Source organism: Drosophila pseudoobscura, chromosome X, assembly GCF_009870125.1.
Source record: "Drosophila pseudoobscura strain MV-25-SWS-2005 chromosome X, UCI_Dpse_MV25, whole genome shotgun sequence".
Classification (NCBI taxonomy): Eukaryota; Metazoa; Arthropoda; class Insecta; order Diptera; family Drosophilidae; genus Drosophila; species Drosophila pseudoobscura.
The window spans coordinates 66,720,398-66,744,121 of NC_046683.1; the positions used below are offsets into that span (position 1 = coordinate 66,720,398).

The following is a 23,724-nucleotide window of genomic DNA, read 5'->3' on the forward strand; positions in this document are numbered from 1 at the left end:
CGAATATTATCAATCATGCAGACATTTTTACGCCCGATTTGTTGTCATGAGACCTTTAAGCAGTTCGCCTTTTTTTTGTTTTTTTTTTGTTTTACATTTTTATGATTTAATGCACGAATTGTGTTCCAGATGTTGTTGTTCTTTTTTTTATTTTTTAGGCAGCAAAACTCTAAAATTAGAAACAACATCAAAGCAAATTGTTTTCAAGAACTCCCCAAAGAGACGGAAAGACGGAAAGAGAGAGTGGGTTATGGGAGAGCACTTTCGGGGAATACTACTGTTTATTGGGCGAGTCGGAGTCCCTGGAGGAGATGATGAATCTTTATGAAGCACATCTTTACGATAGGTGTAATTTGTGGGGGAGAAGTAATTATACGCTTATACGCTTTGTCTTCTATTGAATTTGAAACTACATATATGATTTCTATTTGTTCTAGTATGTTTAGGGAATTTTTCATTGTTTTTCATTGTATCCATTATGGATTCTGGTACTTTTCTTAAGTACTTTCCGTGGTATTTATGTACATATGTAGAAATGATTCTTGTTCGTAGTAACTGCGGTATTTGTTCTGGTATTATTCTGGGATCCGTATTTAGAAATCTCCATAATGAAGTATTCCAAACAATCTTCAAGCGGACTATCTATCATACCTTCTCCGATTCCAATTCCATTTCCATTTCCCACTCTCTAAGCCAATAATCTCTGTAACATTTCCTTGATTAAGTTGTTTCCTTTTCGTTTATAAATAACTATTGCTCAAAGCATATTTATTTTTATCACATGTGTTTTTTGGCCACCTTCGATATTAATCACGCCGCATGAGCCATGCTTTCAGCAGACAATGGAGCCATATGCTGCTGCTGGCCCATCATCTTGGGGATCTTGAGGCCATCTCCTCGACCTGCGGCAATAAAAAAAGAGATTTTGCTCGTTCTTTTTTGTTCGTGTTGAACGGTTGACCAAGTTTTCACTTTTTTTTCGTAACGCGTTGGTTGTGCGTTAGTCAAGTGGCTTAATTTATATTTATACGAGTACGAGGCACACATTCGCACAGAGCCAGCCGCAGAGACACGAACATTAAGCGTACGAAACTGGCGAACTTGTGGAAGAGTTATGACTCTGACCCACAACAGGCCGCAGAAACTGTGCCTCAAGACTGTGCCACAGACAGTCTGTGGAATGAGACTGCAGACAGCGGACTGGCGGACTGCTGGACTGTCGGAATGGAAACTGGAACTTGGACTCTGGCCATAATAACAATTTAGGCTTGTTTCCCGTCTCGGGCGGCAATTTTTCACATTAATTACAAATTACAGATTTATTAGGTATGAGACTCGCACAGCCCCTGGGCCACGCCCTCTCTTCTGGGGTATCTCAGTGTGTTCTGTGGGTCCATGAACAAGTCAACATGTTGCACAGCCTCCCCTGAACCTGTCTGCAAATGAAATTCCAGACAACTCTACGCAACAGCAGCTCTGGTCTCTGGGCTCTGGGCTCTCAGGTCTCGGTTCTCGGTTCTCGACTGTCGGGACAAAAAGGAACTAAAAACGTTGGCTAAAATATTAATGAGTGTTGTAATTTGTTGCATTGTAATAAATTAATTTTATGCGCCGCCGCTGCAGTGCCGCTGCAGCACACTCGTGAGAGTGCACCCATTTGCATACACTCGTACTCGTACTCGCAGTCGTACTCGTACTCGTACTCGTATGTGAGTGCCACAAAGCACTTGCAACTGTGCCGACGAAGCTGCAGCCAAGCTCTTCTGGCCACACGCTACACACACAGGAGTGTTTGCTGCATGCAGCAGACACTTGAAACGTACTTGCCACTCGGACTGATTATAGTCAATTCGTTGAATTGGACCACCAAGTGGCTAGTCGTTCGTTGGTTCCTTCCTTCGTTCGGCCTGTCGGTCTGTCGGTCCGTCAGTCGGCCGGTCCGCTGATTCGCTTGAATCCATCGTCCGTCCAGCTACAACTCGAAGTCATCATCAGCCCGCTCTGAGCCGCTCTGAGCCTCGCCCCTGAGCCCCTGAGCCCATGAGCCGCTCTTAGCCGCCGGAGTCAGTGAGCTGTTGCGGCAAGCGGCCAGTCATCGTCCAGCGGTGTCTCGGGCCGGCATCAGATGCAACGAGGCACAGTGGTTTAAGCGTGGAATATTTTCCGGCAAGAGGAGTCGCCGCTTAAAGACTTTCATCAACTATTTCGGCTAATCATCGCCCAAGATGATTGCTTATAATATTCCAGGGATGACATATGGACATTAAAATCAGCAGATCCTGGATGGAAGCGAAGAGGGGAGAATCTTAGTGGTAGTGCCAGTAAACCTTCTCTTTATAGAGAAGGAAGTCCCTTACAAGAACCATCGTGCGACGCAAAGAATCGTTGATGATCTACCCTGATCGTCCCTGAGGATCAGCATGCAGCCCATAACTGGGGATCAATTGGGACCTTAGGATTCCAGGCCTACTGATGAACTCCAGAAGGGATCTATGGCATCGGCACCCCTGACATTTTGGGGTTCAATTTAGTAGTATTTCCTAGTATTTGTCTTGTTTCTTATGGTTTTATTCTGAAATTTGTCTAGTATATGTATGGTATTTTTAATTTCTTTCTTTATTATATGTAGTATTTTATGTGGTATTTTATATAGTAATTATCTGGGTTTTTTATAATAATTTCTTGTGTATTTATAGTATTTTTTGCGGTATTTTTGTGGTATTTTTGTGGTATTTTTGTGGTATTATTTCTAGTATTTTCTTGATCTCATCGACACTAACTGCCCCTACAAACGTCACGCAAACATGCGTCTATCCAGCATGCATAATGCAGTATTTTTGTGCTTATACTATCATGACACATGCCCCATAACATTCCCTACTAATCCCCGTCTATTATATTGCACGCCCAGTGTCGTATGGAACCACTGTTTCTCTGAGCAATTGAGCGACAATCCAAACTTGAATGGCGCATCGCATGATTGTGAGGCGCGTCTGGTGGCTCTAGTGGTGCCACTACCACTACCACTGCCACTACCACTACCACTACCACTCGTAAACCCACCCTATGGACTATGACTCTCACCTATAGATGGCCTTACACCCATTACGAGTCCCAACAACAGCAACCACTTCAAAGATGGCCACAAGAGTAGCATCTTACTTATTTTGTGCTTCGATGGCGGGCCCGTTGCTTGATTTTACCCTACAAGGGGCACCTGGAGGCGGAGGGAGGCGGAGGGAGGAGGGCTGCGGGCTGCGGGCTGCGGGCCGCGGAGTAGGGGCCACAGCAATGAAGAGCCACATAATGAAAAGAGTGTGTGAAGAATTTTAAATTCAAAATTGCATGAAAAGTCGTGAGTCGCAAATAGCTTGTTGCTGTTGCTGTTGCTGTTGCCTGTTGCTGTTGCCTGTCGCTGCTGCCTTGGCAGACAGATATCCTACTCATCACTTGAGAAAATGAAAAAACAATCATAAACAGCAGGCAGCAACCGAACCGAACCGAGCCGAACCGAACCGCCAACATCTACAGCTCCACAGCTCTACAGCTCTACAACAATGCCTCTTCGAGTGTGTACAAAGTAAAATCCACTTGAAAACCAACAAAAAAGCCACAGAGAAAAGGCTATTTTTAATGATTGGAGGCTTTGGATACCCTTCAATCGATTGTGGCTATGGAATATATTAATTTGATTGAAACGGATGATTGGATCGTCTATGGAAATGGGAGTTTCTTAATTGTTATTTCCACGAAAACTATGTGATTTGGGGATTCCATTCTCAAGGGCCAAGGCCGTAGATAGATCAGCTGTTTCGATGGCAGATTTCCGATCCGTTCGTTCCATTCGGACCACCTTTTAGGCGACTATCCCTTCGAATGATTCTCTTTATGGTATTCCATTACCATAATCATTTCGTTCTGCCGGAAGTGCCCTCTTCCTAGTGTCCCCAAGCCGCGTCCATAGCCGTAAAGCCCCCTCTGGAAAGGGTATCGAAAAGACATGAAATAATAAAAGCAGCGTCCGAACAGCAGACAATCCGCTGGGTTGCCGTTGCCGTTGCCGTTGCCCCTTTTGTACCTTTCTCTTTCTTTGCTGCCACTACACCTGTTCCCAGATCGCATATTCTAGGGAAAAAGGGTGGCGGCACCCATGGGGAGGAGGGCCCTAGGGGCGGGGGGATGGGGCCTAGAGGAGGGGGCCTAGGAGGCAGAGACTTAATAAAGTTATTATAATTTAAGCGTTTTGATTATGTGCTTGGGTTTAGTGTTTAAAATACCAATGCAGAAAGGCGCCTTTGGGGGCATGTTTTGCTGCTCCCCTTCCCTCTCTCCCCTCCCCCCGTGCCGCCCTTCCTCCTCTCCCACTGTGTGCCACCATTTTGTACCCTTCAGAGTGCGGGGGAGTGTGCTGTGTGTGTGGGGGAGGGGGAGGGTAATCTTTGTGATTGGTTGCGATTTGCCTTTAATTTTGTTGCTTTGGTAAGTGTTGCATGCACCACGACGATGCTGTGTTGTTGTTGGTGTTGTTGCTGCTGCTGCCGCTCTCATGTTGCATGCATCTCCCGTTGGCAAAATGTGCAGCCATGTTAACTTGCAACAAGCAAATCCATTTCCCTGCCGCATGCCTCACTGAATCACTCGAGTGAGTGGTGGAGTCGACTCCAAGTGCTAGAGGAGTCATAGATGCAGCCGTAGATGGAGCACTTCTTTGCGGGGGTGCCTCTGAGGTCTTTATTAGAGAGTGGAGTGGAGCGGAGTGGAGTGGAGCCGAGTCGAGTAGATTGGTTGCTTGCAACAAACTGGAATTGCAATTTGACTTCGATTTATAAACACACACATGCTGCATGCTGCATGCCACATCATAGCCGTAGTACGATTGTGGCACACTATGAAGCACTCCACAGATGATGATTTTGGTTTGCATGAGGCATCAGGAAATTAATTGGTTGTGTCATGTACTCGTACGTTGCACGTTGCTCGTTGCTCGGAGCTCGGAGCTGGGCGTTGGGAGATTCTAAACAACAATTGCTGATTATTCATGGGAGATGCCATCCCGAGATGCAAGATGGAAGCCAACTGATTGCAGGGACCCGAAATGAAGTCATTAAAGGCAAGGATTCATCATTAAATGCTCTATGTGCAGTGGCTTTAACTCATTTTGTGGCATTTTCAGACCCACTCCTTAGGGCTTAGAACTTTGTCTAGCTTTAAATCATTGCAATGATACTTGTCATCATCGTAATGGACTCTTTGTTCATCAGAAACTGGCTTTTGATACCAAAACCTTACGTTTCTTCGCACTTTTCACTTCCTTCAACCAGAGCACCCTTTTGTATCAACTTTTTCATGTTTTAATCACACGAAACTTTAGTTTTTTGATCATATTTCATTACTAATCAATGTAACCTCACTTTTGATCATCCAAACTTCACTTTGGATTGAACGAAACGCCATTTATGGTTCTATCTTCGACATAGGCCCTTCAAAGGCCTTCTCATTTTGATTTCAATAGCATTTTCCTTCCACAAAACCTTCACTTTCCCTCCACGAACTTCACTTTCAAACGAACATCTCTCTGAGCCGAATCGAAGCACATTCTTCCATCCTTCGTCTCTCGAAGATAAAGGCACACTTTCGATGCCACTAGAAACCCACAAAAAGACGGGGAAAAGCGAAATGAAAATGTGCACCAAAAGGTGACAATTACTTTCAATTTTCCGCCACGAAAAAAAAGTGAAGAAAATGTTCATCTCGAATCTCGGTTTCGGTTTCGGTTTCGCTGTCGCTGTCGATGCAAAGCAGCTTCACTGGCGGAGGCATGCCTCCTGCTGCATCTTCTGCTGCCGCTGCTGCTGCCACATCGGCTACAGTTTCTCCTGTGTGGAGAATAGCGAAAATATTTCTTGCCACAGTCACAATTTTCTGAACTCTTGCCCTTTATGTCGAGCATTTTGCCGTTGTGCCGCAGGCAGCACACTCCGCCACACTCCAGAGACTCTGCCACACGATTGCACCGTGGAGAGCACCATGCAGCACCATGCAGCAGCCTCGGCAGCCAGAAAGTGCAACTTGAAACCTGCAACTTGATCGGCGAGCGGTGCGGTGCGGTGCAGTCGTCGTCGATGATCGCCTCGCTTCGATTTGTATCGCTTTTGCATTGCTTTGGCCCCAAATCTCCCGCTCTCTTGCTGTGCTCCTTTCTTCTCGCTTTCATTGTGGTCCGTGCCGCATTGCCGCATTGTAGCTGCTTTATAGATTTGTTGCAAGTCCAATGCTGCACTGGCATCGGCATCGGCATCGGCTTACCCTGGACGCGGTGCCTATCGAATATTTCATAATACGACGGCGAAGACGAAGACGACGACGACCTACAGCAGAGCCAGTGCCTCGTAGCCGCCGCTGGCCATTAAAAGCGAGAGTCGTAAAAGCCAGTCAGTGCCACATCCCCATTGCCTCCACCTCCTCCTCCTCTTCTGCTCCTCTTCTGCTCTTCTCATATGCAAAATCAACAAATTTATCCAACTCTATGCGAATAAGCTGCTCAAATTTACTCACTCTTTGAGGCATTTGAAACAATGGAGGGGCTCTCACACACACACACACACACACACACACACACACACACAGACAGGCAGAAGAAACCCCATAAAACATAAAACAAAACCCCATTTTATGGCATCTTCCAATCACACGCAAAAGTAAAATACGCGCTGAAATCTTTATGACGGACGGATTCAAGTTTCTATAATAATACCTACGATATGTGCCACATTATAATCTTTTAGCATAGAAAAAGTTTCTAAATTGCCAACGAAATACAAAGCTTTGGCGTTTTTATTGTCTATGCCCCCTGCCCCCTCCCCCTGCCCATACCCCTGCCCATCCAATTTTATGCCCCCATTTAGTGATGGTCTTTATGGGGGCCCTCTGATGTGTGTTGATTGCCAAAATTGGTATCTTGTTTCATGAATTTCACGAATTTCGAATGGCAGTTGATTTAGGAATCGATTTTTATGATCTATATCCACATAATGAACGAAGGTTTACATCATCATCAGCGAGGGAAGGCATTTCGTAGGTATTCTATTAGTATTCATCTGTTTTCGGAAGTCAATAACTGAAGCAAAATGGGACTGGGAGGGAGCTACAGGTGGATAGATATTCACCCTTAACTGTCAAGCCACACTGGAAGAGAGAGAGAAGGACAAGTCTCACTGGGAGAGAGAGGGAGAGAGACACCCTTAAGTGCTAAGCCACACTGTGAAATACAGAGAAGTTTCTTCATTCTGGGCATTATATTCGCGAAAATTCTATTGGACCCCCCCGATAAGGTCTGCCTATAGTTTTCGATATACGACTTTTATGTTCTTTGGTGATTCTTTTGACTGAAACATCACTTGAATGAAGACCACTCAAATGTTCTATGAAATGCAAATATCTTTAAGTGAATTCCAGGCAAGTCGTAAACACACCCTTGAAATCATCAATATATACTCTGTAAGACCAATAAATATGTAAATCCCCCCCATTCATAAAACCCATGGAATACACAATTTATGGTCATCTCTGGCGACAAGTCTTTGCAGAGCATCCTCATCCATACCACAGACAAGAGACCAGAGACCAGACTGAAGGTAGATACAACTTTTACTGCCACTGCGACGGCGACTGCGACTGCGACTGCCACTAACAATGTTGCAAAGTTGTAGCAAGTTCCGTTCCCTCCCTCGCACTTTGGGAGGCATGCCGCACCACATTCCCGACAATTGTCCCCGAACAAAATCGTGCTTTAAGGATCGCGAATCTAATCGGGGGATTGGAAAAACAATATCTATGCTAATCTCGTTACAAGATCATTCCGACAATAAAATGGTACTCCCCCGCCAGCCGCAACCAAACAAAAACCCAAACAGAAACAGAAAACACACAAGAACCTGTACAGGGTACACTGTTGCATGCAACAAGAAAACAAACAAGAAAACAACAAATAATGAGCCGTAATGAGCAATGGATCGCCACACAATTAGCCAAAAGTTTTCGTCGTCGTTGATTTTCTTTTTTTTGTTTTGTTTTGGCTACAAATTAAAACAAAATAAAAAAAAGGCTGCACAGAAAAAAACCACACGAAATTAAACAAACAAAACATTCGAGGATTTATATGGCCACGGCACTTGGTTTTTCGGGAAATTGCGCGGAAAATTACAAGAAAATCGTGCAAGCTCTTGTTTGCCCACAGAAAAGCCATGAAAAGCCACAGCCGCCGCCGCTGCCACAGCCGCTGCCACAGCCGCCGCCGCTGCCACTGCCACAGCCGCTGCCACTGCCACAGCCACAGCCTCTCCGTCGCGCTCGTATCTTTTGGACTTTCCAACAAATTTAAACGTTACATGCGAGTAGATTTCAACGCGATCCGATCCATCGATCGATCCATGGGTTGCTCGTGCACCCACACACACAGATGCAGCACTGTGGGGCACATGATGCAATGCAACAGCAGCAGCAGCAACTCCTTGCCCTCAGGTGCCTGCTTTTCACTTTCCTGCCTGCCTGCCGAATGTCGAATGCCGTCCTGCCGTCCTGCCTTCCTGCCTCCCCAATTGGCCCCAAAACAAAGTCAGTCACTCAGTCAGCGGCCAAAGAGGCAAAAGTCAGTCATTTTTAGTGACTCGACGACTGGCTTTTGTTGGCTTTTGTTGATTTCTACGATTGGCGTACAAAATAACTGCGACTGTCATTTTCCACCAATCGCCGAATTTTCGACTGCGGCGACCTGCTGGGCCTTGCCTTCTTCCAGCGAAATTTGCCTCAAAATCGTAAGCCGAAGCACTGCATACGCTTGTAGAAGCTGGATCCTTAAAGGCTAAGCCATACTGGGAGAGAGAGAAGCGTCTTTGGGGCAATCATTTGTATAGAAACGATGGAGGGAGAGAGAGAGAGAGAGAGCAGGTAGGGCATCAAACAGTTCTAGCTTTACTAAGACACACTGGAAGAGAGATGCATACGAAAGTGAGTGAAAGAGTGAGATTTTGCTGTGCTTTTGGTCACTTGAAATCAGACTTCCCAATTAATTTGCTTAAAAACAAAGGAAAACTATTGCTATACTGCTAAGACCCACTGGGAGAGAGCAGAAAAGAGATGGACAGAGAGATGCAAGGTATTTTTGATTACTTGATCATCAAGGACTAAATTTCTCAATAACCCTGTGGGAAAAACTCTTGGAAAAACCCCTTGCCTTGCCTAGTTTCAAAGATGATCTCTAAAAATCTGTAAAAACCCCCTAGGCCCATAATACCCCTCTCCGAAAGAGTATCTCGAAAGAAACGAAACATTTTTTTCGTTCGGTTGCCTGTCTGTCGAGTGAAGCAAAATGTCAATTTTATCCGCTGTTTGCTTTTCTGTTTTGGCGGAAAAATAAAAAGGAAAAAAAACCGAAGAAAAACCTTTAATTTCAGCTTTTGGATTGCATTCAAACATTGCGCCTGTCTCTGCCCCTGCCCCTGCCCCTGCCCCTCGTCTGTGCCTCTTGCCTCTGCCACTGCCTCTCGCCTTCCAATTGCCTTGCAGTTTACGTTGAAAATTCGCTTTAGGCGCGCCATTGAGTGTTAATTAAGCATTTATTCAGGCATTGGGTGTCAAAGATTTCCGACTCTAAAGAGACCCGAAAATTAATGCCAGTTTTTCTTTGTTATCAACATTTTTTTCTTTTTTTTTCTGATTTTTATTTGATTTCTCGACTGATTTTTCGGAGTTAAAGTCCAAGGCGCAACTTCATCGATCATTGTCGGTTGGTGGCACTGTGGCATTGTCAAAAATCTACACAAAAATACACACAAAATGCCAGAGGGCCCCCACAAATGTTGATGAGACAGCCCAGCAGCCCTCCACTTGAGAGGCTCCAGAGACTCGCGTGAGAGAGAGACTTAGATGAATCATTTCTTCCGCCACACAAGCGCTTTTAATTGGTCAATAAAAAGCGGTATAATCATAGAGGAAATGCCTTAATTTGCATATTTGTTGGCCATATTTTGGCTAGATTTTGGCCATACATTTGGCCCATTTGCATGACAGATGAATGACACGTTAAATGTGGCATATTGCTGTGTCAAATTCTCAAATTAAAGTCAAATCAAATGCCGAAAACCTGTGCGGAAATGTTTCTGAGACTCTGAAGAGGTTTTAGTAGTAGAAGGTTTTCGGGGCTTCAGCCTTTAAAGGGGTTTTTCTCGGAGTAAAGGCCTGGCAAAGGAACGCGAAGGGCTTTCGAGGAGAGGTACGACCTTTTTCCACCAGAAGGTGGGATCTCTTTCGTACTTCCACTGGGACTTTTCCTCCACAAAATTCCATATTTTTCCACAACATTTCCCCGGCGCTTTCCCCGTACTTCTTGCATGTTAATTGAACTTTGGACACCATCCAGCGACACTTCGCTCTCCACTCACCCTGGAGTGTCGCTCGTCTCAAGCGGAGGAGCAACCTTAATCGGGCATAGGAAATGCAACGGTAAACATTATCAGCGGAGAGGCCCACGCCTCCCCCCGGGATCTGGAGGAGGCCAGAGCCCAGCGGAGAGGAGCAGCAGGCGGCTGCTGCTGATAAGCATCGCACCGCCCCAGTAGTACAATGCCGCACAGACATTGCTTGCCCTCTCTTTCTCTTCCTCGTTGTGTGGCAGCTGCTGCACTTCCTAGCTGGTGTTGCACGTTGCACGCTGCAGTGGCAAGCAGTGGATGCAGTCAATGTGCCAGTTAGGCACTCAACTATGCGTATCTGTGCATGTGTGTTGCATGTGCAACACTTGCAAACAACTTTATCACGCCACGAATCTCCACTCGTCTCGACGCACAACACAACTGAATGACTGACTGACTGACTGACGGACTGACGGACTGACTGACGGCTGACGTGGTCTTGATTGAAATGCGTCGACATGCCACTGCCGCCACCGAGTGGGTGGCAAGCTGCGACTGGGACTGGCACTTGGGGGCTCGGGCGGCAGGGAAGGGAAGCCCAGGTTTCCCCAGGTCGGTGCGTATGTATTAATTAGTGTCAAGTGTTGTCGCTTTGAGTTACGCGCCCGAGGGACTACTGCCACAGTGCCTGCCCCTGCCCCTGCCACAGCGTCACAGAACGATAACACAAAGCGATAGTAACAGGCAGCCGCCACTTGTTTGCCTCTGCCTCTGCCTCTGTCAGTGCCTCTGTCACTGGCTCTGTCGCTGCCTCTGCCACTGCCACTGCAACACGTTCTTCATAGACTCTGCGTAATCGATGATGACACGTTTTGCCCGGGATATTCCGCCTCAAGATCCTCCACAGATGAGGCTCTCTGGGAAGCAGCTGCCGCCTGAAAATTGCAGAGTAGAACAGCAGCAGCAGCAGACGGCGGCTCCTCTAAACATAGAGGAGAGCTCCAGCTCCAGCTCCAGCTCCAGCTGCAGCTTCTGCTGCCTCTGGACTCCTCTTTTCCATACACTCGCATGAAAGATACTCCTGTAATATTTTTCGCGCATCCAATTACATTTATGTGCTCGTAAACTAAAAATTCTCCCCACAGCCTGGCTGGCTGTCCGCCTGTCCGCCTGCCCGCCCGCCTGAATGCCTCACAATAATTACATATGTGTAAGCCATAAGCCCATGGGTAACGTCCCTCCCCATGTGTGTAAGCCCGAGATTCGCTCGGTCGGTGGGAGCGGCCGTTTAGGGGAGTCTCATGAGACTTTTTTCTCCTGATTTATGGCAAACGGTGGGGGGAGGCGGGAGGGCGGAGAGGAAAATATTGTTAAAATTTAAATGAAAGCTGCGAGAAAAACTAATCTCAAATTAATTTCCACAAACCATAAAAGAAACTATCTTTGAATCTGGAAAGAAACCAAACGAAACGAAACGAAGTATCTTTCAATCTGCAGCTCAAGGAAACTAAAGGAAGTATCTTTTAATCTGCAGCTCAAGGAAACGAAACTTTCAGTCGGCAAAAGAGAAGAATCATCTTTCAATATTCCATAGAAAATATGTATCTTCCAATCTGCCATGCCAGACAAGTATCTTTCAATCTGAAGCTTAAGAAAAACCAAAGAAAAGAACTCTTTTCCTGAAGTCACGTAGGTGATTTGATTGCAAATCCACGGCACTTTCCTTTTGGGAGAAACTTCGTTGGCAACTTGTTCAAAAAAAAAAGACGAGCCCACATATGAGGACGAGTGGAAAACTGGGGAAACTCTCTCAAACTAGAACTACGCCTACAAAAACCACTAAAAACTCAAGAGAAGTCCGGCTTCGGCGTCGAAGTTCTAGATACTCTCTGCGGATCGATCTATTTGATACGAGATCGTATGAAAGATACTTGAAGAAGGTGGAAGTGATTGAAGTAGGGCTCTGTAAAAATGGCATGAAAATGCTGGAATATGGCCAGTGCCATGTTGTGGAATGTTTCAGAAGTATTCCACAGATAGATGGAGTCCTCTTCGAGAGTCTTCCATCAAGAATACGTTCTATATTGTGTCGAAGATGCCTTCAAATCGTTGGAAGAGAATCTCCCAATAGTTTCCTGGCTTTTTCAACTGCTAATCTGAAAAGGTAATACCTTCTGGAAGAGTACAACAACAGCAAAAAAAGGCATTAACCGCATTGGGGGTAAATTGCAGAAGGCATTGATTGGATTTCCATTTTAGTTGCCCCCCAAAAAAAAAAAGATGCTCCAAGGAGATGCACTCTCGAAGGAGAAGAAGTTCAAGAAGTGCCACACGGATCTCTGGTGTGGTGTGAAAATTGTTTTGGCCCGAGGCATGCGGCATGCAGCACTGCGGCAGTGGGAGAGCAGTAGAAAGAGAATTATGTGGCACTTTCATATGGCCATAACCGAGCAGCATGCAGCATTCAGCATGCAGCATGCAGCAAGCGGCATGCACCATGTGAATGTCGATTGCCGTTTTCTCAGCTCTACGGATCTCCTCCACTTTTATTTTCTAGTTCATGTTTTGAAGCGATGCCAAGGCTACAGCTACTGCTACTGCTGCCACTACCTCCACCAGTGCCACTGTTACTGCCACTTGTGGCAATTAAAATTCTTGCGAGGCATGAAATTCAAGAACATGTTTTCTTAATGAAAATTTTCGCTTCGAACCATGTTTAATAATCAATTATGGCTCGAGTGTGTGTTTGTGTTGTCATTGACCTTCAATCTGGGTCTTAAGATCTCCACAGATCTTATTTCTTATAGGGTCGTCCACACCCCACCCCGCACCCATCAGAGGGCCTAATAGATCAGGCAATTACCGAATTTTGAAAGCCTCTTAGCTTCTTTTGATGTGAATTTTCGGTTTATAATTTGATATTTCAACATAGTTGTCAATCATGGAAGCTGTCTCCGGCCTCCGGTCTCCCCGTCTCCCCGTCTCCCCGTCCCTCCGTCTCTGGCTTGTTGTTTGGGGCGTGGCATGGGCCACAGATACATCTACATCTACCTGTAGATCTCTCCCGCTCTCCCTCGTCATCTTTTGTGTGGCGTTTATTAATTTGATCGTTTGGGTTTTCTTGTCTGCTGCCGTTTGACATGATGATGGGTGCCCCATCCACCGTCCACCGTTCAGCATTCATTTTCGACAGCCCAGGCAGCCCCCGTATTCTGCCACTGCCACTGCCACTGCCTCTGCCACTGCCACACAGGGCTTTTGTTCCGTACAAATACTTCAGCACAGAGCCTTCAGAGCCAGAGCCAGAGCCAGAGCCCCCACGCACTTGTCATAATAGATTCGTTTATAATTTTTATTTCGTTTTTTTCATTCGGTTTTTTTGTTTCCTTTTCTTTCGGCTTTTTATAGTACCTACATTATTTTTGTTGTTCCTGCATGCAGGTTGATTTTTTGTCCAGTTTTTGGGGCTTGCCGCACATTAAACGTAATCGTAAGCGGCTTTTGTTGTGCCCCATGAGCAGATTTAAATACCAATACCCATACCCGTACCCGTACGTTTACTTATGGTGGCGACTGTTTGATCTACGTACCTCATAAATCCATGGACAGGTTCTGAAATATATAAGAAATAAATATTGAATATTTATTGCATTTAAAGTGGATAACAATTTCAATTAGTCTTGGGTATTATATATTTCCACAAGAATTTCCATAAAAATACTAGCAACAAAATGAAAAAACAGGTAAGATATGTGGAAACTTTTCTGCTTTAGTTTCAAAAGGGATTAAACAATTCTCTAAAAATAGTATTTATTTGATATTTAATCTATAATCTCCTCAATTTTCCATTTGCGTAAGCATTTTCCCCATACAGATTTCTTACAGAAATTCGTATCAAAAATCAAGGAAAATGGTTTGAAAAAATCCCCAAAAATTCTACTCATGTGCTCTATATTTTTTACAATTCTGGAGTCTTTTCTCGAAATGTAATGCAAATTTCATCAATTTATCTCTGGTGGACTTCCCTCTATATTTGTCATGCTGTAGAGACCTCTAATAGTTTTTTTTGCCGTAGTTTTCATATGAATTTTGCACACAAATTAAATTCTTTAGTACTCTCTTCCAGTGTGTCTTAGCCGTAAAGTGTGGTTGAGCATTTAACAACCTTTTCTGCTGTAGCTTTCATATGAATTGTTCAAGAAATTCTCATCACAAATTCAGTTCTTTTTTCATGCGTTTTTCACGCACAACTGTACCTGCATCGTTTTTTGCATGCGTCAAAAGAAGTGCAATGCCTGCCTGCCAGAAAAGTGTTGCCTACTTCAGGGCATTCAAGCATCCTGCCCCATCCTTCGTCCTGCCCCATCCCCCATCCTCATGCAGAACCGTTCTAATGAACATATACAAAAATTTCAAGTGCCAGACGCGACGATGACGCGACGCTTTTCTGCCACCTACTGCCCCATGCCTCCCTCTCCAGCCTCTCCTGGCTCTCCTTGTACGCCCCTGGGGAGATGCCTCTGATTCCACAGTCTGGAAGCCCAGTCTGGTGGCCTGTCTGTCTGTCTGTCTGTCTAGACCATGGCTAAGACCTGCGTTTAAAATGCAGCCCATTGTTGGTGTCGTTTCGGGTCCCCATTCTGCTGCTCCTCCTGGCGGCTGCCGCTGCCGCTGCTGCTGCTGCAAGTCTCCCCAAAGGCTCAAGACAATTGAGTCTGAGAGCGTAATTTGCAACTGCCTGAGACGCAAAACCTGGTGCCCAGGATGCAGTATGCAACCTGCCACTGGCCCCCAACCCTGGCAGGATACGGGGCAGACACTCGGGGGAGAGAGGTGGGGGCCTAATGAGTGGGGGGATCTGCGATGCCAGTCATGACTTTGGCTTCCAGCCTACTCCCAACTCCTCCATTCCCTGGATTCAGCCTCCTTCTGCCTCCTGCCCCCTGCCTCCATCCACAGCTCCATCTCCTCTCCTCTCCTGCCTCCTGTGACATGTTGTTGCTGTGCTGCTGCTTCGGCTGTGGCGGTGGCGGTGGCTGTTGTTTTGGCCCCCGCTTGCTGCATTTTGCATCCAAAGGCTGCTGCAGGCGAATGCACCAAAAAAAAAAAAGAAAAAACACCAAGAACAACATGACGAAAACTGTTTGTACAGTAGCCCCCTCCTGCCCCTGCCCCTGCCCACTGTCCCCTGGAGGAGCGGGGGCAAGTGGTGGGAGAAGTCGGGAGCCAGAGGTAGGAATCAGAGTTGGAGCTGCAGTCGGCGGCAGTCGGTGGCAGACATCGTCCTGTGGCATACCCAACAGGCGTTAATAATCATTCTTGTTTTTTTCCTTCTTTTTTTTGTGTTTGCAAAAAAATGCAACGAGTGTTTTGTTGTGTTTTTTTTTCAACTTTTTTTTGTGTGTGTTGTTTTGTTGGTTGTTGGAATTGCTGTTCTTGATACCCTGTAAAACTATGAAAGAGGGAGGGGTGGCATCGAACAAAGATGCATCTTATCGGTGGGGGTATTCTCGAGGAGATTGAGGGGATTCTCTCCCGCAGAAAAGTGCAGGGAGAAGAGAAGAGTGGAGATATCTGGACGTCGAGGTACGTGTGCCTCGATCTTATGGGTGGGAGTATTCTGGAGGAGATTGAGGAGATTCTCTCCTTTACTCTCCCTCATAAAAGTGCAGGGAGAAGAGTAGAATGGAGATATCTGGATGTCGAGGTACGTGTGCCTCGATCTTATGGGTGGGAGTATTCTGGAGGAGATTGAGGAGATTCTCTCTGTTACTCTCCCTCAGAAAAGCGCAGGGAGAAGAGTAGAGTGGAGATATCTGGATGTCAAGGTCCGTGTGCCTCGATGGAATTCAGTTTCCTGTGGCCTAGACGCCCTCTTCCACAGTGGCTTAGCAGTACCGATTGGGTAGGGTGTCTTGCTGCCTGTACTCTTCCCTTCTGGAGTGTTTCTGCATGCATTTTTAGCTTGCAAGTTTTTTCCTTTTGGGCCTGGGATTTCATTACTTTTTTTTTTTTGTGCGAAACTTTTTCATTTTGTGCAGTCAGACGACGACGACGTCGACGACGACGACGTCATAGAGAGTGCATTGACTGAAGTCTGGGAAACGAAACGAAACGAAAAAAAAAACACGAGTGGAAACCGAAAAAAAAGAGGAGAGAAAAAAAAGAAAAGCAACCGCCAAAACAAGCGGCAAGTGGTGCATGTGGAGGAGGTGGTGCATGGAGATGTGGTGCCGGCTGCTGATGCTGCTGCTGCATCTTTTGTTGCAATGTAGCAACGACAACATGCTGCAGCAGGAGAGTGCAACGTTGCAGCAGCGGCAGCTCCTCTGTGGAGTGCATCTCTGGAGTTCAGTAGCTGGCAGCTTTTTGTCTTTGCTTCTCGCAGGAAGCGTTTTAGCTGCGAACCAAAACAAAAAGTTGTTCCAGCCATAATTAAGACTTGGCTTAGACCCCGGCAAGCCCTGACGGAGTAAGCGTAAGAGAGAGAGAGAGAGACAGTCGCTGGCTCTAAAGTGTTATTAGTTTTTTATTTTCTTTTTTTTTCGGCCATTGTTTCTCTTTTGCCAAAGGAAGTGCCACCGAAGGAAGGAAGTTGCCAGGGAAATGGTGGATTAGGAGCAGGAGCGGGAGCAGGAGTGGCAGTACATGGACCCCCGATCGAGTCCGTTGCACTTGCCACTTGCCACCCGCCAAAAGAGACGCCACGCCGCGCCACGCCGCGCCACGCACTCCGGCCAAAAGCCAAAGTCAAAGTCGAAGACCACCTGCCTCTCGTATTTGTTTTTTTTTGGCCAGGGAATCGGCCGGAATTGCCACGAATTGTTTTTGGCCCGAAAATTTCAGGCATCACTGAAGCCTGAAACAACAGAAATACTTCGTATATTTAATAGGAGCATTTCCTCTGTTTTTTTTATGCTTGAAAAACTTCCTCGAGAGGCAGGAGGCAGCAGGCAGGAGGCAGGAGGCAGTCGTGGCAGGAAGGAAACTTGCAGCAGGCGACGACTGGTTTGTGTTGCTGTTGTTGTTGTTGCTGTTTTTGTTGCCCCTGCCACCGATTGACGCGACTTTGGCTTTGGCTTTGGCGGTTATTAGTCGCGCGACTGCGGCTGCACGCGAATGTTTTGCTTTTGGCGCTGCCGCTGCCGCTGCCAAAGCAAAAATCCAATTAGCTGCTCAAAAACTTTTGCAAATTCGCGCAGGGAAATTTAATTAATGTTGACACAAAAGTTAAGGCCAAAACTGAATTGAAATTGGATTTGCTGCGGGTAGATCGAGAGAGAGGGATGGAGAGGGGGTACAAAGGGTAGTGGTGGAGGAGGGGGGGGGGGATATGCTATTGAGACTGCGAATAAATGGCGTGCACCATTGAATGGTTGACCTTTCGGCACTTGAACTTTTCAATGGAAATATTGTACATTTATTGCTCCACACTTTTCACCATTTTCCATTTGGTATTTGGCATTTTCCCCTGTATTTGTGCTTCCCCCGCCTCCTGCCGCTGGCCTGCTGCCACAGTCACCTGTCATTTCTCCCATGTGGCATCTACAGCAGGCCATGGAAATGGAAACCCAACAACAATCCGCCATTAAGCGACCAGGCGACGCGGAGACCGCAGCCGAATGGATGACCAGAGACCGCATTTCCAAATGTTGGCCACAGAACGCCCCGCTGTCTAAAAAACGGAGAGCCCCCCCCCCCACACCTGGTGTAGAGCGGATATTGAGACTAGCAGATACCCTGCAAAGGGGGGCATTCCGTTTCGTTCAAAAACGATCCTTTCTCAAGGTTTTGTGGATACAATTTGTATCCATTATCCACTCGGGGCAGTTCCACATCCCATAAGTACTTGAATTGAAGGAGATACCCCCCAGTACATCACCTTGATCACCGTTCCCTTCATTCTAGATACAATTATCATCCATATTCTATATTCTGCCCTTCTGTTACATGTCATCGCTGAATCGCCGTGTACTCTGTGCAATTCTAGGGCGCATTTCAACACCGAAAATAGAGCAGTGCCAGGTGCCCCAGAGTGCTGCCCCCCCCTCTCCAGCAGCACCCCCCACCCAAGGGGCCAAAAATGGACTCTACGACGGCGGCGGTCGGAGCCCCAGCCGCAGCGTTTTTCAAGCGTTAAAACATAAAAATGTCATTAACACTCAACAGATTTCGCAGTGCGCCGCGGCGGTCGAAAGCGGCCAGCCAACAGGGCCAACAGCAAACGGTTTAAATGGCCAATAACAAATTGTTGCAAATGTTCGTTTCGTTCCCCGCCAAAAAGAACAACAACAACAACGTCTACACACAGCACAAAGTATTTTTTCTTTTTGGTTTTTTCCTTTTAGTTTTTCCGTCCAGTTTTCGTTTTTTCCTCGTTTTTTGTTGTTGTATTTTTCGCATTTTGCTGTAGACGCGAATTTATTTGACGCTTAAAACCGAGCTGCAGACAAGAAAATGACACAGAAACCGAGCTTAAGCCGCGGCTTAGAGAGCCCCAGAGCGTGGCTTAGAGCTGGAGGCAGTCACCTCCCCCTCCCCCCCAGGAGCAGGTGGGGATAGGCAGCGGCGCGGCAGCGGCAGAGGCAGAGGGTATCATTTACGCCATAATTTTTAGCTGGCTCTGAATATTTTCCTTAATGGTTTTTAATGAGCGGCTTGGCGCGTAAAAGTGTTGGGGTGTTGAGAAATATGGCTCTGATTTATAGGAATCCGTAGTCTATATTTAAGGCCACACCGAAAACGAGGCAACGAGAGCTAGTTGCAACCTACGATAGCACTCCAAGTATCTGTATCTGTATCTGTATCTGTAGCCGTGGCCGTATCTGTTGTTAATAGTATTGGCATTTGCTGATGGATCAGATCCCTGGATTGGCGACAGCCTAATGGGGGTTCGATTTGCTCGTTCGTTTCTCTTTTGCTTTGTTTTTTGGGGGTGCAACGAAAAAGGTGATTAAGATGACGGCGCAATGATGGAAAGTAGGCAATTTTTCAAACAAGAAATCATGTGGATTAAGGGACTATACTGTATTGATTGGCTAAAACGAAAATAAAAGTAAGAGAGGCAAAAAATATGTTAATTCCAGGGAAGTTCCATTCGTTTCAAGGCAATCCACCGGTGGGATTATCCCCCATTTATCTGTGCACCTGTTTCCATTGTCCCCTCAAAGGCATTCTCGAAAAAGCCACTCCCAGGCTCCATGAAACCTTTCCCATGATTACCTCCCAGAGCCTTCCGTTCCGCCCTCCATGGGCCATTACAGACACTTCCTCTGTGGGGATGCTCTCTGCTCTCTGCTCTCAATTACCCTGCGAGATTGCCTGCTAACTGGTTAACTGTTCACATCCTTATATGACTACGTGTTGACAACAAAATTAATTCAAATTAGCAAAGAATTAATAAAAAGAGAGAGCAAAAACCACACAGCCAGAGCCAAAGACGGAGCCAAAGACAGAGCCAGAGCCAGAGCCAGAGCCACAGCCAAGGTTAACAGACAGTGGCTTTGGCTTTGCGTGTTGCAAAAGCCTTTTCTTTTTTGTTGCAGCTGCTACCCCACACATCCCCTTCCCCCCACCGCCACCAAATAACCGAAGAACAACTTGTGGTAATTGGATTTTGACTGAAAAACACCGATACCCTGGATAATAAGAGACATAATTGCCATGCATTTTCGATGCATAATCTCTTTGTGCATGACTCTCGATATCCCATTACCCCTCCGCCCTCCCGCCTCCCCCCTCGCGTGGCAGTGTGATGATTGGGTCTCCAAACAGAAGCCATGGAGGCTCTGGCATCTATGTATCTATCGCCACTGTCTTTGCATCTGAAGTGAGACATTAATCTCAGTTAGGGTTTATCTTTGATGCATAACAAATGAGGCGCTTTTGCTGCGGACTAAAAGCAGCTATTTATTAAACGCTGCTCCACCAGCCCCACCAGCTCCACCACCAACAACAACAACACCAACAACAACAACACAGACACAGACACGATACAGAGGCGCCGGCTCCCCCAGCGATCTTATTAACCCAGTTCTTTCCTTTTTGTTTTTTGTCCTTTTCTTACCTACCAAAATCAACAAAAATCTCCTTAAAACATTTTGAATACGTCTTTGCATTCTGTAGCCTTCCTTCTTCCCAAAAAAAAAACGACAAAAAAGAGTAAATCTGCTCTCATGCACAAAAGTAAACACAAAACAGGGGGAAAAAAAAGGAAAATTAAAAGAGAAAAATACACCGAAGGAATTGCAATCACTTTTATGGAGGTCCACGTGCAGGTCCGAGGGGAGGGACCCCGAGACCACCCACCCCCCTCCCCCTCACCCTCCCCCTCCCCCTCTGCTCATCGTCTGTGCAAACAGCCGCCAGCATCAATCTTCTAATGCGTTCAACAATTTTTTTTTTCTTTTTTTTTTTTGCGCTGTTTTAGCAGTTCCCCTTTCTTTGTACACCAAAATATTCATTTTTTTGCATATTTTTTGGTGTTTACTTTTAATGTAGGGAATACCCTTTTTTATCTCAGGCCGAAGGCTGAAGGATGTGATGGTTTTTTGCCAAGAGTTGGCTGTGTAATTCCACAAGATATTCCCTTCTAATCTTTTAAAATATTTCAACATTTCTAAGGGAATATTTTGTGCTTATTTTTAATTTCTTCTTTTTAATTTGTTGCATTTTTAATCGATTTTATGTTGGAAAAATCATAAGTTTTGTTGGAATATTTCCCGAAAATGTATCTCACATATTTCCAAGGTATAGCACACACCCTTTATAGGGCAGGGCAGGGCAGGGTAGGGCATCCCGCACTTCGTTACTCCTCGCTGGCTGGTGCCTTGTCTTGCCAGTTAAAGATATTTTCTCAGTTTGCCGAAAAAAAAGATTTCTGTGCTACATTTTTGGTTTTTTTCTTGGTTTTTTTTTTTCGGGGGGCCTACAACTGAGAGAGCCCGAATTGACTTGTTGTCACGCCCCCTCATAACCTGCCCCCTCCGTCATCCGTTCGCCGTCCTACCCCCCGCCCCCGCCCCCGCCCCCGGGGGCTGTGTGACAGCGACATGCAAATTTATGAAAGGCCCCTTGTACGGAGTATACAATATTCCTTTAGTTTTGCGAGGAGGCGGAGTGCACTGCCGCTCGCTGCTCGCTGCTCGTGTATTAATTTTTACCGCCACGCCGCCGCCGCCGCTGCTGTTGTTGTTTATTGATGCCGTTGGCGGCGGGACGACGACGACTACACGGGACACGCCACTTGATCTGGAAGCAGGGACTGAAGATGGAGTTGTATCTCAAGCTGCAAGAGAGACGGAGACTGCGACTGCGACTGAAGATGTAGCTGGAGCCGGAGCTGGAGCTGGAGCTGGAGCTGGAGCCGGGGGTTGAGGCCTTGTTTTCGTGCGGCGGGAACGTTGTTAATAATTCGCTCGCATTACGCGCCGCGATCTCGAAGGAAGATGTCGTCTTAATGACTTCATTAATATTGAGTAAGACACAGAGCTTGCACCGGGCCGGGGCTTGCAGCGCGGAGGCAGGCCGAAGCAGGCCAAAGGAAATGCAACGCAAAAACAAAAAAAAAAAGAGTCAAGTGAATGAGCAACGAAATTCGCGCTCAATTGCCAAAACCAAAACCGAGGCCCCCATCCCCCCATTCCCGCCCCAACATTAAACCCACGAACGAAATGCTTCACTTGCTTCGATTCAAGTTCCACTTCACGTTGCACGCTCCTCTCGTGGCCGGGGAATGGGGATGTTGTTGCTGTTGCTGTTGCTGTTGCCGTTTCCGCTGGCGACTCACAATTGATGAGGCAGCAACAATAGCTATTGCCCCTCCCCCACTCAGCGAGTATATACGGTATCTGTATCTGTATCTGCACACTGTACACTGTATCTGTATCTGTGGTGTAATTAAAATTAATGCGAAACTTAAGCGGCGAATTTAATAAGAATGCATAAGGCAGTCGCAATCGTTGGGATCTGATTTAACGAGTGTGTACACCTGATCTCAGGGTTAATGCCTGAGAAATGCATTTAATGTTAGATTCATGTCATGTTAGATTTATAGCAGATTTATGTTAGATCTTATTCAATAGATAAATTGCCTGTGAGGCCAAGTGTGGTGCCCCCAGGCTTGGGATACATTCTTGACCAGCAGCTCCCTTCTGGAGTGTTGGGGATTTTCCATCAAAATCTGTTTTTTTTAAGTGGTATTAAGTTGGATAGGAATTTATCCATCTGTTTATTAACGATATTTTAACGATATCCAGCTGTTCGATGGGATTTTCTATGGAAAAAGAAGGTTCTGCGATCGCAGTTTTTCCTCAGAAACATGCACAGAAATTCGATCAACAGTTGTGTCGAAGATTATCAACATGGTATAATGACTTTTTGGAATATTTCCTGATCCCTTAAAGACTCGAGGTTTTAACAAATTCCCTTTGCATACAGAAAAAAAGAAGCTTAAACTTGAGTTTCCTTAACTTTTGGCCAACTTTTGTAGCCTCTCTCCGTGCCATGCCCCTTGTGAGTTGCCTTCAATGGAAAGACTTGAGGTCTTGCCGCAATCTCCCTTTCAACTCTGTTGCATTTTCTTGGTATCAAAGCCATAAAAGATATAAATGCTTGATGGCAATATACACATCATCATCATCATCATCTGCTGTAGTTGTAGCTGCAGCTGCAACTGAATCAGCACTGGAGGCAGCAGAGTGTGGGGCAGGAGCCGGGAGCGGGGAGCCGGGAGCCGGGAGCTGGGAGCTGGGAGCAGCTTCATGTCACATCCGCGTGACGACATCAAGGCGAAATTAAAATAGCGACATTTTATTGAGTTGTCAGTTGCATGGAATGGAACACATGATGCAAATGCAACAGGCAACAGGCCACGCCTCCACCAGCCTCAATCCGGCCCACTCCCAAGTCCACACCCAAAAAGCAAAAAATACTAGGGGGAAAAGCCAAATAAAAATTGTATGCAAAAGGAGTCGAGACGACACGAGACGTGCGACACATGTGGAAGGATGAGGTGCTGATATTGCAACGCCCCACAGAACAGCCCCCCCGCCATAAAGATTACACTGCACTACACCACCGCTCCATCCATATTCCAATAGAATATATTGTAAACGACAATCTTTTAATTTTTCACAAATTTACTCAACATTTTGTGGGCGTTTTCTTCTCGCTGCCTCCTCAATGCGTGTGCGTGTGTGTGTCCGTGTGCGTGTGTGGGTGTGGGTGCTTGTGTGGGTGTGGGTGGCAGCCTTTATTTATAGACCTCGTATGTGAAGCATATCATTTCTCGCAGTGTAGGGGCGAGCGAGGGAGA

General features: G+C 46.2%; 1 protein-coding gene across 1 annotated transcript in view; it reads right to left on the bottom strand.

Moving 5' to 3' along the window:
• The window catches only part of LOC6900960 (uncharacterized), a 71,153-nt gene that overhangs the window by 30,821 nt on the left and 16,608 nt on the right, over positions 1-23,724 (bottom strand). The window contains exon 2 of the mRNA XM_015186940.2: positions 14,000-14,021. The gene's annotated coding sequence lies outside the window, so the exon portion shown is untranslated. The remainder of the gene's footprint in view (positions 1-13,999; positions 14,022-23,724) is intronic.